We start from the raw sequence: 14,467 nt of genomic DNA on the forward strand, positions 1-14,467 counted from the left end.
TAAAATATCTGCTTATAGATTTATGGGGTTTCCCCTCTATGTGACAAGCTGTTTTCTCTTGTTGTTTTCCATATTTTATTTTCGTCTTCAACTTGTGCAGTTCAATTATAATGTATCTTGGTGTGGATATCTTTGTCATCATCCTTTTTGAAGCTCTCTGGGCATCCTGTACCTGGGTGCCTGATTCCTTCCCCAGATTAGGGCAGAACTTAATACTTCCCACTTGAATCATTCATGGTTTCTTGAAATTATTTTTGCAACCCTTTCTCTCTCTTCACCCTGTAAGACCCCTATAATATGAATGTTACTCAACTTGGTGTTGTCCAAAATATCCCTTAAGGTGTCTTTACTTTTTCTAATTCTTTTCTTATTCTGCTGCCAGTCAGAAGATTGTTAAAAACTTGAACTCTTTCTTATAATAAAGATCAACCTTTTAGGTAATTTGTAAAACTAAAAGGTTATTAATCCAAAATCAATATATCAAATTATTTATTTTTCCAGTTTTTAAAAATCTTGTTGAGTCACATCCATAGAGTCCCATATAGACCATCTTAGACTTAATACTGAAAATACTTAAATGTGTAGCAATACATACAGGTTTTCAAATATGGGGCATAATCATTGCATGCTTAAAACAAATATTGTTTGTCCATGGTATCTGACAAATTAAGCAAGTAATTGAATGTGAAATCTGAAAATGCCATTCCTAATATGGTAGTGGATATACAATTTACTCTCCACTTTTAAGTCCTCACAAATCCATTTTAAAACATTGAGATTGGGAAATGATATATATAGTCATACACATTACTTACACAAGTTGGGATAGAATTATTTCATACTAGCATATTTTAGCAAAGGCTTTGACGAGTTTGAAAATTAATTAAAATACCATTTGCTTGAACCAACCAAACAGATACCATAGAGACCTGTGGAAAAAAAAAGTCTCTTAAAGCAGAAAGTCCAAAGTCCGTGCCTCTGGGGTTGGACATTGAATTGATCATCATAGCTCCACTTGGGACAGCTTCTCTAGCTTCATTGTGTTTCAGTTTTCTCATCTTTAAAACTAGTTATTTAACAGTAAGAACCAAAGTAATGACTCACAAAGATCATGTTAGATAGTAGGCTATGACCGTCAAGTGAGCTTTTATCGTATGTTCCTCACTGTTAGCTGTTACGAGTTTACATTTACATGGCAGCTCCTTGACTACCGTTTTAAAGAACTGGACAAAACCAAAGAAATTAACAATTTTGAACTAGAAGATAGTTTTTACATATACTGGTTGGCCATAAGTGATTCAGACGTTGCTACATATTAGGTTTAATAAATTTGTAAAACCCATTATTTAGGATTTATTGCTCTTGAACATCTTTTCTTTGTATTCCTTACTATTCTGTCTCACTCCTCAGTTACTGTTATTTATTTCTTTATTAAGTTAATGAATTAATAATTTGGGTCCTTTACTACCCAATCAAGCAAACTTTGTGAGAGTCCTGTCATCTCCCGGGTCTCCAGATTCCTGACGTACAATGTTCAACCTTCTAAATTTTCAAAGCGTCACTTTTCAATGAAGGTTTCTTAATGAAGAGTCAATTGATGATTGCATTTGAGCAAAGACTCATTCATTTTTTAGACTAAACGTAAAAACAGACTATGGCCAGACCGCAGATGAAAACAGAGCTCTGACTCCAACCTCCCAAGCAGCCAGCTCAGGGAGTCAGACAGCAGCCCCTGCAGCATCAGCAGCAGGGCCAGGACTCGGTCAGTAACTACCTGTTTCCGAATTTTTTGCCCCATTTTCATTTCAGGACCAACCAGAGAAAGCTAGATATGCTCCCCAAACCAATCTTATAGGATGGCCCACCCCTCCATAGTCACGTCCAGCTCCTCTGCCTGAACAACGTCCTGTCGGGATCACCTGGACCCTCCTTTTCCTTCTCTCTCCCTTTCCTTACCTGACACTGCGCTCCCATTCCCTTAGGCTCTTAATGTAGCTAAAAATACTTCGCTCTCTTCCTACAGTTGTTGCAATAATTTTAGTGTGTGTTAGAGCACAACCCCCTTCATTACTCTTCCTGAACAGTATTTTCCAAACTAATATGAAGCATTTCTTTCCATGGGAAATTTATGATCATTTATCTAGCTCAATAAAAATGTTCCTTGGAAATTTTATTGATATTTTAAATTTAATAAAATGACAGAACTCACCACTTAGTGAGATTTCCCAACTTAGAACATGGGCTGGCTTTCCATGTGTTCAAGTTTATTTTTTTTTATTGAAACTGGTACCGAGGTCACAAAATTAACATGTAAGAAATAACACCAAAAATGTACAGTGTACACTGTACTCAGTATCTAACCATGGTAACATTCTGCAAAACTAAACTACAATATCACAATCATCTTACTGGCAATTGCTGGATTGTGTGCTAAGGGTCTGCTTAGACCTGTAAGAAATGGCCAAACTGCCTTCCGGTGTGAGCAGCTGCACCAGGTCACGTTCTCACGGGCCGGAGGTGAGAGCTTCTGCCGCTTCGCATCCCTGAGAGCCCTGAGTGCTGTTGGCATTCTTATTTTGGAAGTTTTAACAATTGTCCAGTGTTATCTCACTGTGTTCATGTACCTTCTCTTTTCAAATTCTTCATGTTAGCTTTTGCAGAGAAAATTATTTTAATTGTGATAATATTCAGTTTAATACTTTTTATTGGTTTTATTGAATTATCATTGATATACAATCTCATGTTGGTTTCAAGTATACAACACAGTGGTTCCAGAGTTACCCATGTTATTAAACCCTCACCCCCACTGTTGTTGGTTACTATCTGTCAACACAGAGAGATGTTACAGAACCATGACTGTATTCTCTGTGCTGCACTTCTATCCCTGTGACCAATTTATGTCACAATAAAGAATATCTGTTCCCCTTGATCTCCCTCACCTTCACTACCCGCCCGCCCCAGACCCTCCCCCTTAGGAACCACTAGTCATTTCTCAGTGTCTATGAGTCTACTGTTACTTTGCTCATTCTGTTTGGCTTTGTTTTTATATTCCACAAATAAATGAATTCATATGATATCCATGTTGAATTAATTTGTGTTAATGTGAACCAATAGAGTGAACTGTAGCAATTTTTTCTTCAGCTATTCATGCCCAATTTCTCCAGCACCAATTGCATAAAAAGCAATCTTTCCTCCACCAATTGCTTTCAAACTTTGTCAAAAAACACTGTCATAATTCTACAGTCTGTTTCTGGATTCTCTCATCTGTTCCACTGATTCATGTGCCTATCCTACAGTGTAAACAACAAAGCCAGTCTTATGGTATCTAGAGAGTAATATTGTTGAAGTACTTATTTCTACATTATTCTTAGTTCCAGAATTGTTATACCTACTCTCATGTATGTATCTTTCCACTAAAATTTTAGTATAAGGTTGTCTATGTCTACGGTATCATATTGATTGGAGTAGTATCAGACCTATAAATCAATTTGTGGATAATTGATATCTGTATTTATTAGCTTTCTCATCTGAACTTTGAAGGAACTGAAGAACCCTTGTCACATAACTACCATCAAATCACTGCGCTAAGAGACATAACAATGATGTTTTACAGCCAGGGTAACCCTGGTGACATGACAAATAGATGCACTATTCTGAAAAGAAAAGGGGCATTAGGTAAAAACTAAGGACATTTGGATAAAGTACAGACTTTAGCTAATAATAATATGTGTCGATATTGGTTCATTAATTTCAACAAATTCTCATATTAATTTGTAATGTTACTAATACAAGAAACTGAGAATGGAAGACATAAGGATTAATTTTACCTTCCCAACTAATCTGTAAATTAAACTATTTCTATACAATTTTCAAAGAAAAGGTAAGCATCTCAATACTGCAATGATTTTTTAGCTCATTTCTTCACCTTCCAAAAATTAAGTCAATATGTCACAAAATATATTAATCCCCCTGTATTTGTTATACTGTATACACTAGTGCTTGTTTTACTAATGATTTACTAATACATATTGATATATTTAAGATTCATTCAGCATTGTATTTATGGACTGAATATAAATAAGTCAATGATTAGTTCTCTCAAGACTTGCACTCCCATTAGGAAAGTTCCTGTATTTTCTGACCTTAGAGTAACTGGGTATTTTGTTAATAAAAGTAATGCAAGGTGGTTTTGTCCCCTGGCAGTTAAAATAAGTGATATAACCCCTATGCATCAAGTAATTCATGTTCTCCAGGAAGCAACATGCCTTTAAAAATGGTTTTCACTTGTGAGAGTTGGTGGGATTGCGGTCCAGAAAATCTCTTTATGAAAGAGGAGGAAAATATATCCTGAATTTTGTATAGATGCTTCCAGATAATGTAATTTTTTTTGCAATTACTGCAAGAATATAGTGATATGCGTACTGTCTATATTCAGCACATCATGATTATAGACACTATATTTTTTACAGCTATATTGAGGCATGATTGATAAAGATTGTATAAATTTAAGGTGTACAATGTGATGTTTAAGTATGTATATATTGTGATATGTTTACCAACACCAAGGTAACATATCCATCACCTAACAAAGTTATCTTTCTGTGTGTGTTTGTAAGGATAACTGACACATACTTTTTACAAATTTCAAGTATACACAGCAGTATTATTTAACTACAATCACCATGCTGTACATTAGACCATCAGAACATAGTCATGTTAAAATGGGATGTTTGCGCTCTCTTCCCCCCAATACCCAGTCTCTGTTCTATTCCACTGGACTGTGGGTCTGTTCTTGTGCCAGTAACAAATTGTCTTCATTACTGTGGCTTTGTAGCAGAACTTGAAGTTAGGGAGTATAATTCCACCCACCTTATTCTTCCTTCTAAGGATTTTTTGGCTATTTGGTGTCCTTTGTGGTTCCATATGAATTTTAGAGTTATTTGATGTAGTTCATTGAAGAATGCTGTTGGTATTTTGATAGGGATTACTTTGAATCTGTAGATTGCTTTAGGCAGGATGGCCATTTTGGCAATATTGATTCTTCCTATCCATGAGTATGGGATGTATTTCCATTTACTGGTGTCTTTTTAATTTCTCTCATGAGTATCTTGTAGTTTTCAGGATATAAGTCTTTCATTTCCTTGCTTAGGTTTATTCCTAGGTTGATTTTTCTTTTTTGATGCAATTGTAAATGGAATTGTTTTCCAGATTTCTCTTTCTGAAAGTTTATCATTCGTATATAGGAAAGCCACAAATTTCTGTATATTAATTTTGTATCTTGCAACTTTACAGAATTCAGTTATTAGTTCTAGTAGTTTTGGAGTGGATTTTTTCGGGTTTTTATCTACAATGTCATGTCATCTACAAACAGTGACAGTTTAACTTCTTCCTTACCAATCTGGATGCCTTTTATTTCTTTGTGTTGTCTGATTTCCATGCCTAGGACCTCCAGTATTATGTTGAAAAAGTGGGGAGAATAGGCATCCTTGTCTAGCTCACAATCTTAGAGGAAAAGCTTTCAGCTTTTCACTGTTAAGTATAATGTTGGCTGTGGGTTTGTCATATATGGCCTGTATTATGTTGAGTTACTTGCCCTCTATACCCATTTTGTTGACAGTTTTTATCATAAATGAATGTTGAACTTCGTCAGCATCTATGGAGATGATCATGTGGTTTTTGTCCTTCTTTTTGTTGATGTGGTGGATGATGTTGATGGCTTTTCAAATGTTGTACCACCCTTACATCCCTAGGATGAATCCCACTTGATCATGCTGTATATTCCTCTTGATATATTTTTTTTGGTTTCATTAATCTACAATTACATGAGGAACAGTATGTTTACTAGGCTCTCCCCTTCACCAAGTCCCACCTGCCCCACAATCCCCATTACAGTCACTGTCAATCAGTGTTGTAAGATGCTGTAGAATCACTACTTGTTTGCTCTGTGTTGCACAGCCCTCTGTGTGCCTCCCCCCACATTATACATGCTAATTGTAATGCCCTCTTTGTCCCCCCTCTTAACCCTCCCTTCCCACCACTCCCGCCCAGTCCCTTTCCCTTTGGTAACTGTTAGTCCATTCTTGGGTTCTGTGATTCTGCTGCTGTTTTGTTCCTTCAGTTTTTTCTTTGTCCTTATACTCCACATATGAGTGAAATCACTTGGTACTTGTCTTTCTCCACCTGGCTTATACCCACCTTTCTCCACCTGAGCATAATACCCTCTAGCTCCATCCATGTTGTTGCAAATGGTAGGATGTGTTTTCTTCTTATGGCTGAATAATATTCCATAGTGTACATGTACCATATCTTCTTTATCCATTCATCTACTGATGGACATTTAGGTTACTTCCATTTCTTGGCTATTGTAAATAATGCTGCAATAAACATAGGGGTGCATCTGTCTTTTTCAAACTGGGCTCCTGTATTCTTAGGGTAAATTCCTAGAAATGGAATTCCTGGGTCAAATGGTATTTCTATTTTGAGCTTTTTGAGGAACCTCCATACTGCTTTCCACAATGGTTAAACTAATTTACATTCCCACCAGCAGTGTAGGACAGTTCCCCTTTCTCCACAACCTCACCAACATTTGTTGTTGTTTGTCCTTTGGATGGTGGTGATCCTTACCAGTGTAAGGTGATATCTCATTGTGGTTTTAATTTGCATTTCTCTGATGACTAATGATGTGGAGCATCTTTTCATATGTCTGTTGGCCATTTGAATTTCTTCTTTGGAGAACTGTCTGTTCAGATCCTCTGCCCATTTTTTAATTGGATTATTTGCTTGCTGTTTGTTGACATGCATGAGCTCTTTATATATTTTGGATGTTGACCCTTTATAGGGTCTGTCATTTATGAATATATTCTCCCATACTGTAGGATGCGTTTTTGTTCTATTGATAGTGTCCATTGCTGTACAGAAGCTTTTCAGCTTGATATAGTCTCATTTGTTCATTTTTGCTTTTGTTTCTCTTGCCTGTGGAGATATGTTCATGAAGAAGTTGCTCATGTTAATGTCCAAGAGATTTTTGCCAATGATTTTTTCTAAGACTTTTATGGTTTCATGACTTACATTCAGGTCCTTGATCCATTTTGAATTTACTTTTGGGTATGGGGTTAGACAATGACCCAGTTTCATTCTCTTACATGTAGCTGTCCAGTTGTGCCAACACCAACTGTTGAAGAGACTATCATTTCTCCATTGTATGTCCACTCTTGATGTATTTTTGAATCCAGTTTACTAATATTTTGTTGAATATTTTATTATCTATGTTCATCAGGGATATTGGTCTTTAATTTTCTTTTTTTGTGGTGTCTTTGCCTGGTTTGGTATTACAGTGATGCTGGCCTCATAGAATGAGTTTGGAAGTATTCCCTCCTCTTCTACTTTTTGTAAAACTTTAAGGAGAATGGGTATTAGGTCATCTCTAAATGTTTGATAAAATTCAGTGGTGAAACCATCTCGTCCAGGGGTTTTGAGAAGTATTTTGATTACCAATTCAATTTCATTGTTGATAATTGGTCTGTTCAGATTTTCTGTTGCTTCCTGGGTCAATCTTGGAAGGTTATATTTTTCTAGAAAGTTGTCATTTCTTCTAGATTCTCCAATTTGTTAGTATGTAATTTTTCATAGTATTCTCTAATAATTCTTTGTATTTCTGTGGTGTCCATAGTGATTTTTCCTTTCTCATTTCTGATTCTGTTTATGTGTGTAGGCTCTTTTTTTCTTGATAAATCTCTCTAGGTGTTTATCTATTTTTTTATTTTTCTCAAAGAACTAGCTGTTGGTTTCATTAATTATTTCTATTGTTTTATTCTACTCAATTTTATTTATTTCTGATCTGATCTTTATTATGTCCCTCCTTCTACTAACTTTGGGCCTCATTTCTTCTTCTCTTTCTAGTTTCATTAGTTGTGAGTTTAAACTGTTCATTTGGGATTGTTTTTCTTTCTTGAGATAGGCCTGTATTTCTATATACTTTTTTCTTAGAACTGCATTCACTGCATCCCACAGAATTTGGAGTGTTTAGCTGGTTTTGTCATTTATCTCCATATATGGTTGATCTCTGCTTTTATTTGGTCATTGATTATTAAGGAGCATGTTGTTAAGCTTCCATGTGTTTGTGGAATTTTTTGTTTTCTTTGCACAAGTTATTGCTAGTTGCATACATTTGTGGTCTGAGAAGTTGGTTGGTAGAATTTCAATCTTTTTGAATTTACTAAGGCTCTTTAGTGTTCCACTATGTGATCTATTCTAGAAAATGCTTCATGTTCACTTGAGAAGAATGTGTACCCTGCTGCTTTTGGGTAGAGTGTTCTGTAGATGTCTGTTTGGTCCATCTGTGCTAATGTGTTGTTCAGTGCCTCTGTCTCCTTGCCTATTTCTGTCTGGTTGCTCTGTCCTTTGGAGTAAGTGGTGTGTTGAAGTCCCCTAAAATAAATGCACTGAATTCTATTTCCCCCTTTACTTCTGTTTGTATTTCTTTCACATATGTAGGTGCTCCTATGTTGGGTGCATAGATATTTATAGTGGTTATATACTGTTGTTGTTCTGACCCTTTTATCATTATGTAATATCCTTCTTTGTCTCTTGTTAATTTCTTTGTTTTGAATTCTATTTTATCTGGTACAAGTATTGCAAATTCTGCTTTATTCTCTCTATTGTTTTCTAAAATATCTTTTTCCATCCCTTCACTCTTAGTCTATGTATGTCTTTGGGTTTGGTGTGACTCTCTTGTAGGCAGCATATAGATGGGTCTTGAATTTTATTCATTTTGTAACTCTATGTCTTTTGATTGGTGCATTCAGTCCATTTACATTTAAGGTGATTATCGACAGATTGGTACTTATTGCCATTGCATGCTTAGATTTGTGATTACCAAAGGTTCAATGGCAGCTTCTTTATTCTCTAACAGTCTAACTTAACTTGCTTCTTATATTGTTACAACCACAATCTAAAGATACTTTTTCTTCCTTCTTTTTTCTTCATCCTCCACACTTCATATGTTAGGTGTCTTATTCTGTACTCTTTGTGTATCCCTTGATTGACTTTGGGGGTAGCTGATTTAATTTTTTATTTGGTTAGTAATTAATTGGTCTACTTCTCTCACTGTGGTTTTATTTTCTCTGAGAACAGCTATTTAGCCTTCGGAGCACTTCCATCTAGAGCATTCCCTTTAAAATACACTGTAGGGATGGGTTGTGGAAGGTAAATTCCCTCAACTTTTGCTTATTTGAAAAATGTTTAATCCCTGCTTCAACTTCACATGATAATCTTGCCAGGTAGTGTATTCTTTGTTTGAGGCCCTTATACTTCATTACCTTAAATATATCATACCACTTTCCGCTGGCCAGTAAGGTTTCTATTGAGAAGTCCGATGATAGCCTTATGTTTTTTCCTTTGTAGGTGATCTTTTTTCTCTCTCTGACTGATTTCAATAATCGAGCCTTGTCCTTGATCTTGCCATTTTAATTATTACACATCTTGGCCAGACTTACTACACCTTAGCCAGACTTATCAAGGAAAAAGAGAGTATACACAAAAAATTATGTTTATATATACATGTAGATATATACATATATGTGTGTGTATATATATATATACACACACATGCATATCAAGCTACATTTTTCATACAAACATATGAATAAGAACTTAGAATATATGCAGGTCTTGACACTACTGGTCGCTTTACAAAGATTTGACTCAAATGAAAACCATATGTCCAGGACTCCTTGACATCTGAATATGTCCAGATAACAAAACAGTTTCAAATATAGATTAAGTAGAAACTTTTAGATCTGCTTCCACAAACCATTCATCCAAGGGTCTCAGTGCAGCTCACATGCCCTTCCCTCCTTGCAGGTGCCAGGACCTGGATGCGATGACTGGGGCTGCCATCCACTGACTGCAAATGTTTGGAGCTACAGTGGATGGGTGCAGGGATGGATGCAGCTGCCAGGTTTGCTTTGACTCCTGAAAATTAGAGCCACGTGCTTAGAATGCTGTGGAGAAACCTATGGGAGCTCAGGTGCCCGGTCATGTTTGATGGTGGAATCTCACCCATTTCTTTACTGTGAAAGAAAATCTCTAATTTTGCTTAAGTCACTTTTTTTATGGGTGTGTTTTAATTCAAAGTTATGGTTTCCAATGAATACATTAGTCAAGCAACTTCCAACAGAGGAGAAGAAATGAGGATTGATGGTGGGGGAAATGCATAGGCAGTTCCGGATTATAATAGGGTATCCATTTCTATTGTATGAAGTTGTAAAAGGTGAAGGTAACAGATAAAGCAATTGAAGTTAAAATCTGTTTCATAAAGTACAATGGAAACCAGGTAAAGACCTAAAAGAAAGATTACAAATCTTCTAATGTATGAGTAAAGAAATTAAAAAATGGAGAAATGGTTAACATAGATGCCCATTTTGGGTAAAATTGCAGTATTTCCAGAATCTCTTGTCTGGCTGCAGTGCATCTCCAAATAAATAGGTGTTTCCAAGGGGTGGAGAGAAGTAGACCACCTCCATATCAATAGGTAATGACAATGGAGAGTGAGGGAATATCTGGACCCAAGCGGATGGGCAGGGCCCCTCTTTGCAGGCTGGTCAGGAGAGACTCTGGCAAGTAGAAGTGGACGACTACTTGGAAGCAGTAATCAGGTTTCTCCCACTTTATTTCTCCTTTTGATTTATTTTGGTTTCAAAGGTATTTTGTCCCAGGCTGGAAAAACATTCCCCCTCCCCCAGAGTTATATGAAGAAAGTTATACCAAACAAAAGTTTTACTCTTCTATAGTGTAGATTTCTTTCACTTACATTAAGTTGAATAAGTATAAAATAAGTATGTGCCTATTATTATTATAAGTGCCAATTATTAGGTTAGTAGAAATTTGTACTTTTGAAGAAGTCGATAATATTCTCTCTAGGGAAGTATTTTTTTCCTAAGAGAAAATTGGGTATAATAAACTCTAAAATAAGTTGCAATATTCACACTGTATATGTGAGGTTTATTTTAATTTTCGTTCTTATTTTTCTTTGGGCAGATTATTTTACTTTCTCTCTGTTGAATGTTTTTACTGGGAATGAACTCTTTGAAAAGACAATGAAAGTGTGAAGTAAATTCTGCACTTTTTAAGCCAAAATCAATAATTTGATATTGGTCAAGATGTTAGTATGGTATGAACATGTATACCTTGGATAAATCAGTTAAGTTGAATACTAAAATGGTAAGATGAAGGGTGTGCAATTTCTACTATTACAGAGTGTGTGTTTAAACAAATGCTTATAATTAATTTCAACCCTAGAAATTGTGCATCCACACACAAGTGTGTATCCAGATCCTCTGGCTGTGAAGTTCTGCTGCATCAAACGGATTTCTCTGACCCAACGACCTGAATGTGTGTCCCCTAAAATATCAGTCCATGAGACCTAAAAGGCAGTAAGGATTCAACAAGCAGGAAGACCGATGAAATTTAGGACATTTTCGACTGCTTTAAATGATTACTTATCAATCCACTGGGTTAAAGAGGAAGGATATGCATTTCTTCTTTATCAATACAGCCTTAATAAGAAACACCTTCCTGTGCATAATTTTAATGTAATTTTATTTGATATTACTATACTAAAGAAATGATAATATTTTAACTATCTTAAAAAATTCAAGATTTATCAGAGATTATTTTTTCTTGATTAACTAATTTACTTTTTCTCCATATAGTGGATCCAAGAAGTAAACATTGATAAAGAACAGAGCTTCAGATGAGGTTCATTTCTTTTTAAATGCAGGCAAAGGGGTAAGGTATATAATTAAGAAAGCTGTTCTCTGGATAGTATCCATGAGAGAGCTAATCTTGGCCAATTTAATATTTAATGCCTCAAGACATTAATTTTCTTGTAATAGTACCTTTTCAAATTTTATAAATTTACTACAACATTTTCTTAAACTGAATATATAAAGATGTAGAAAACTGAAATTGTGCTTCTGTAGAGCCTTGATCTTTCTGATTTTGTGAACTGACAGGCTACATGGTTTTTGTTTCACATATTTTAATTCGCTCACTAAACACCCACTGATTGAATAATGATATCCAAGCACATTGTTGTTAGTGCAATCATTTCTTCCATAAATTTCATGACTTTAATATCATGAAAATACTTCTATTTTTCTCTGAAGTACAGTACAGATCTGTGGCTATGTGTGGAAAGAATAAAATCATCCCACAATGACATCAGAGATTCCTATTTAAATATTACATGGGGAAGAGGGATGGGAGGGTGGTCAGAATGGGTGAAGGGTATAAAGAGGTGCAGGCTTCCCATTGTGAAATAAATTAGCCATGGGGATGGAAGTACAGTATATGGAGTATAATAATATTATGGAATAATTGTATATTATCTGCAGATAGTATCTTCATTTGTGATGGTGAGCATTTAGCAATGGATATCATTGTCAAATCACTAAGTTGTACACTGAAAACAATATAAAGTGTACATTAATTATATTTCAACTAAATAAAGTTAAGGAGTAGTTGCCCACAGGTAACTATTAAAGAGTTTTTTCATTTTATGGAATATGTAAGAAATAGTAAAATTAAAGATTGACATCCATAATGATTCCTTCAGTTTTCAGAAAACAGATAGGCTGACAGAAAGAATGGAAGTGAGAAGGAAAGATAGAAAGAATAGGAAGGAAAAGAAAAAGACCAAGAAAAGAAGGAAGAATATAATGAAATAATACATTAGAAAATATGATAGATAATAATTTCATTTCTTTTGTATAAATAAATCGTTACAACCTCTTGACTGGGAATCACAGCATTTCCTTCCAGGGCTGTGCTTTGCAGCTTTATTTCCTGGTGGCCCTGGTGGGGTCTGAGGTCTTCCTTCTCACTGTCGTGGCTTATGACCAGTACGTGGCCATCTGCTTCTCCCTCCATTACACCCTCATCATGACCAAGGCTTGCTGTGCCCAGCTGGCAGCTGGGACCTGGGCAGCAGGGTTTCTCCATTCCCTCCTCCATACGCTGTCCACCTTCTGCCTGTCTTCCTGCAAATCCAATCAGGTTAACCAGTTCTACTGTGACATTCCCCCCAGTGGTGGCCCTCTCCTGCTCATCCACCTACATGGCAGAAATGATTGTTTTAGTGGTAGGAGGTGTCTCGGGAATTGGTGCCTTCCTAACCACCTTCATCTCTTACATTTACATCATATCCACCATCCTAAAGATCCAGTCGGTGGAAGGGAAGCAAAACACCTTCTCCACATGTGCCTCCCGCCTCCTGGTGGTCTGTTTGTTCTATGGCACAGCCATCTTCACCTACATTCATCCCTCTTCAAGTCACCACTCCCCAGACAGGGACAGACTCATCGCCATGCTCTACGGGGTTATCACCCCAATGCTAAACCCGATGATCTACAGCTTGAGGAACACAGAGGTGAAAGGGGCACTCGGCGGGGTCTTATGTCACTGAGCATGTTTACACTGAGTGTAAGAGTAAAACAGAAAAAGTCCATACTCATTTTAGAATACATTGATGAGAAGAATTTATATAAAATAATTTTTAATTGACACAGAATATATACTTACATACACTGTAATTTATAAACATGTGAACATACAGGTAAGTGTAACCATACCTATCTGTATGGTTATATGTCTATCTCTCTCAAAGGGGAATTTAAAATGTATTGTCCCCAAATAGACATTTCCATAAGCAGCAGAGAACATTAATCACACTATTAGGAGGTATAACGTGAGCCCATCTTCTAAGTCAACTTTGGTTTTTGTTCACATTCATAGATATCCATATCTGTAGGTATACCGGTATCATCTTTACTTTTATCTACACTTTAAATCTATATCTAAATCTCTTTCCATTGATACTTGTTTTATTTCATTTTTTTGAAAATGGCAATAGCCTTTTGCGATTGACTGCCTATACCAATAAATCTTTATAACATCATTTCACTCAACCTGTCTTTCAGTTTTTGCTTCCACTTACAGTATATTTCTCTGCTTTTCTTCATTTTTGGTAACCCTGTCCATTCTCAGATCTATCTATTTCTCCAAAAAGAGGACTTACTTTCTCAATCTGTGATTTAGTAATCTAATTCAGTTCACTATATTATTGCCTTTTTAACTTTATCATTTTCAAAACGGAAAGCACCATATTTTAACACATGCGCACATTCTTATCAGCTGCCATGAATTTTTGGTGTCAATTTTCCCCAACCACACAGACTAAGTGTGATCAGAGAGCTGTTGGTTCTGAGGGGATGGTGCATCTTGCACACTCCATTTTATGTTGTTTACTTTTCCTGTCACATCTAGAAATAGGATGATTTTCTCTGTTCACTAATACTTATGTGATTCTTAGCTTTATCTACAATCATGGATCATTTTCTTCATAGTTTCCCCCAACCTGGGGATCCCAATTACCTTCCAGTTTTCGTCCCCAGTCAGATGGTCTCTC

At 36.0% G+C, this 14,467-nt stretch overlaps 1 pseudogene; it reads left to right on the forward strand.

Moving 5' to 3' along the window:
* The first annotated feature begins 10,322 nt into the window (after window positions 1-10,322).
* On the forward strand, window positions 10,323-13,465 carry LOC140846024 (olfactory receptor 5V1-like; annotated as a pseudogene).
* The last annotated feature ends 1,002 nt before the right edge of the window (window positions 13,466-14,467 follow it).

This window comes from Manis javanica, chromosome 14 (genome assembly GCF_040802235.1).
Source record: "Manis javanica isolate MJ-LG chromosome 14, MJ_LKY, whole genome shotgun sequence".
Classification (NCBI taxonomy): Eukaryota; Metazoa; Chordata; class Mammalia; order Pholidota; family Manidae; genus Manis; species Manis javanica.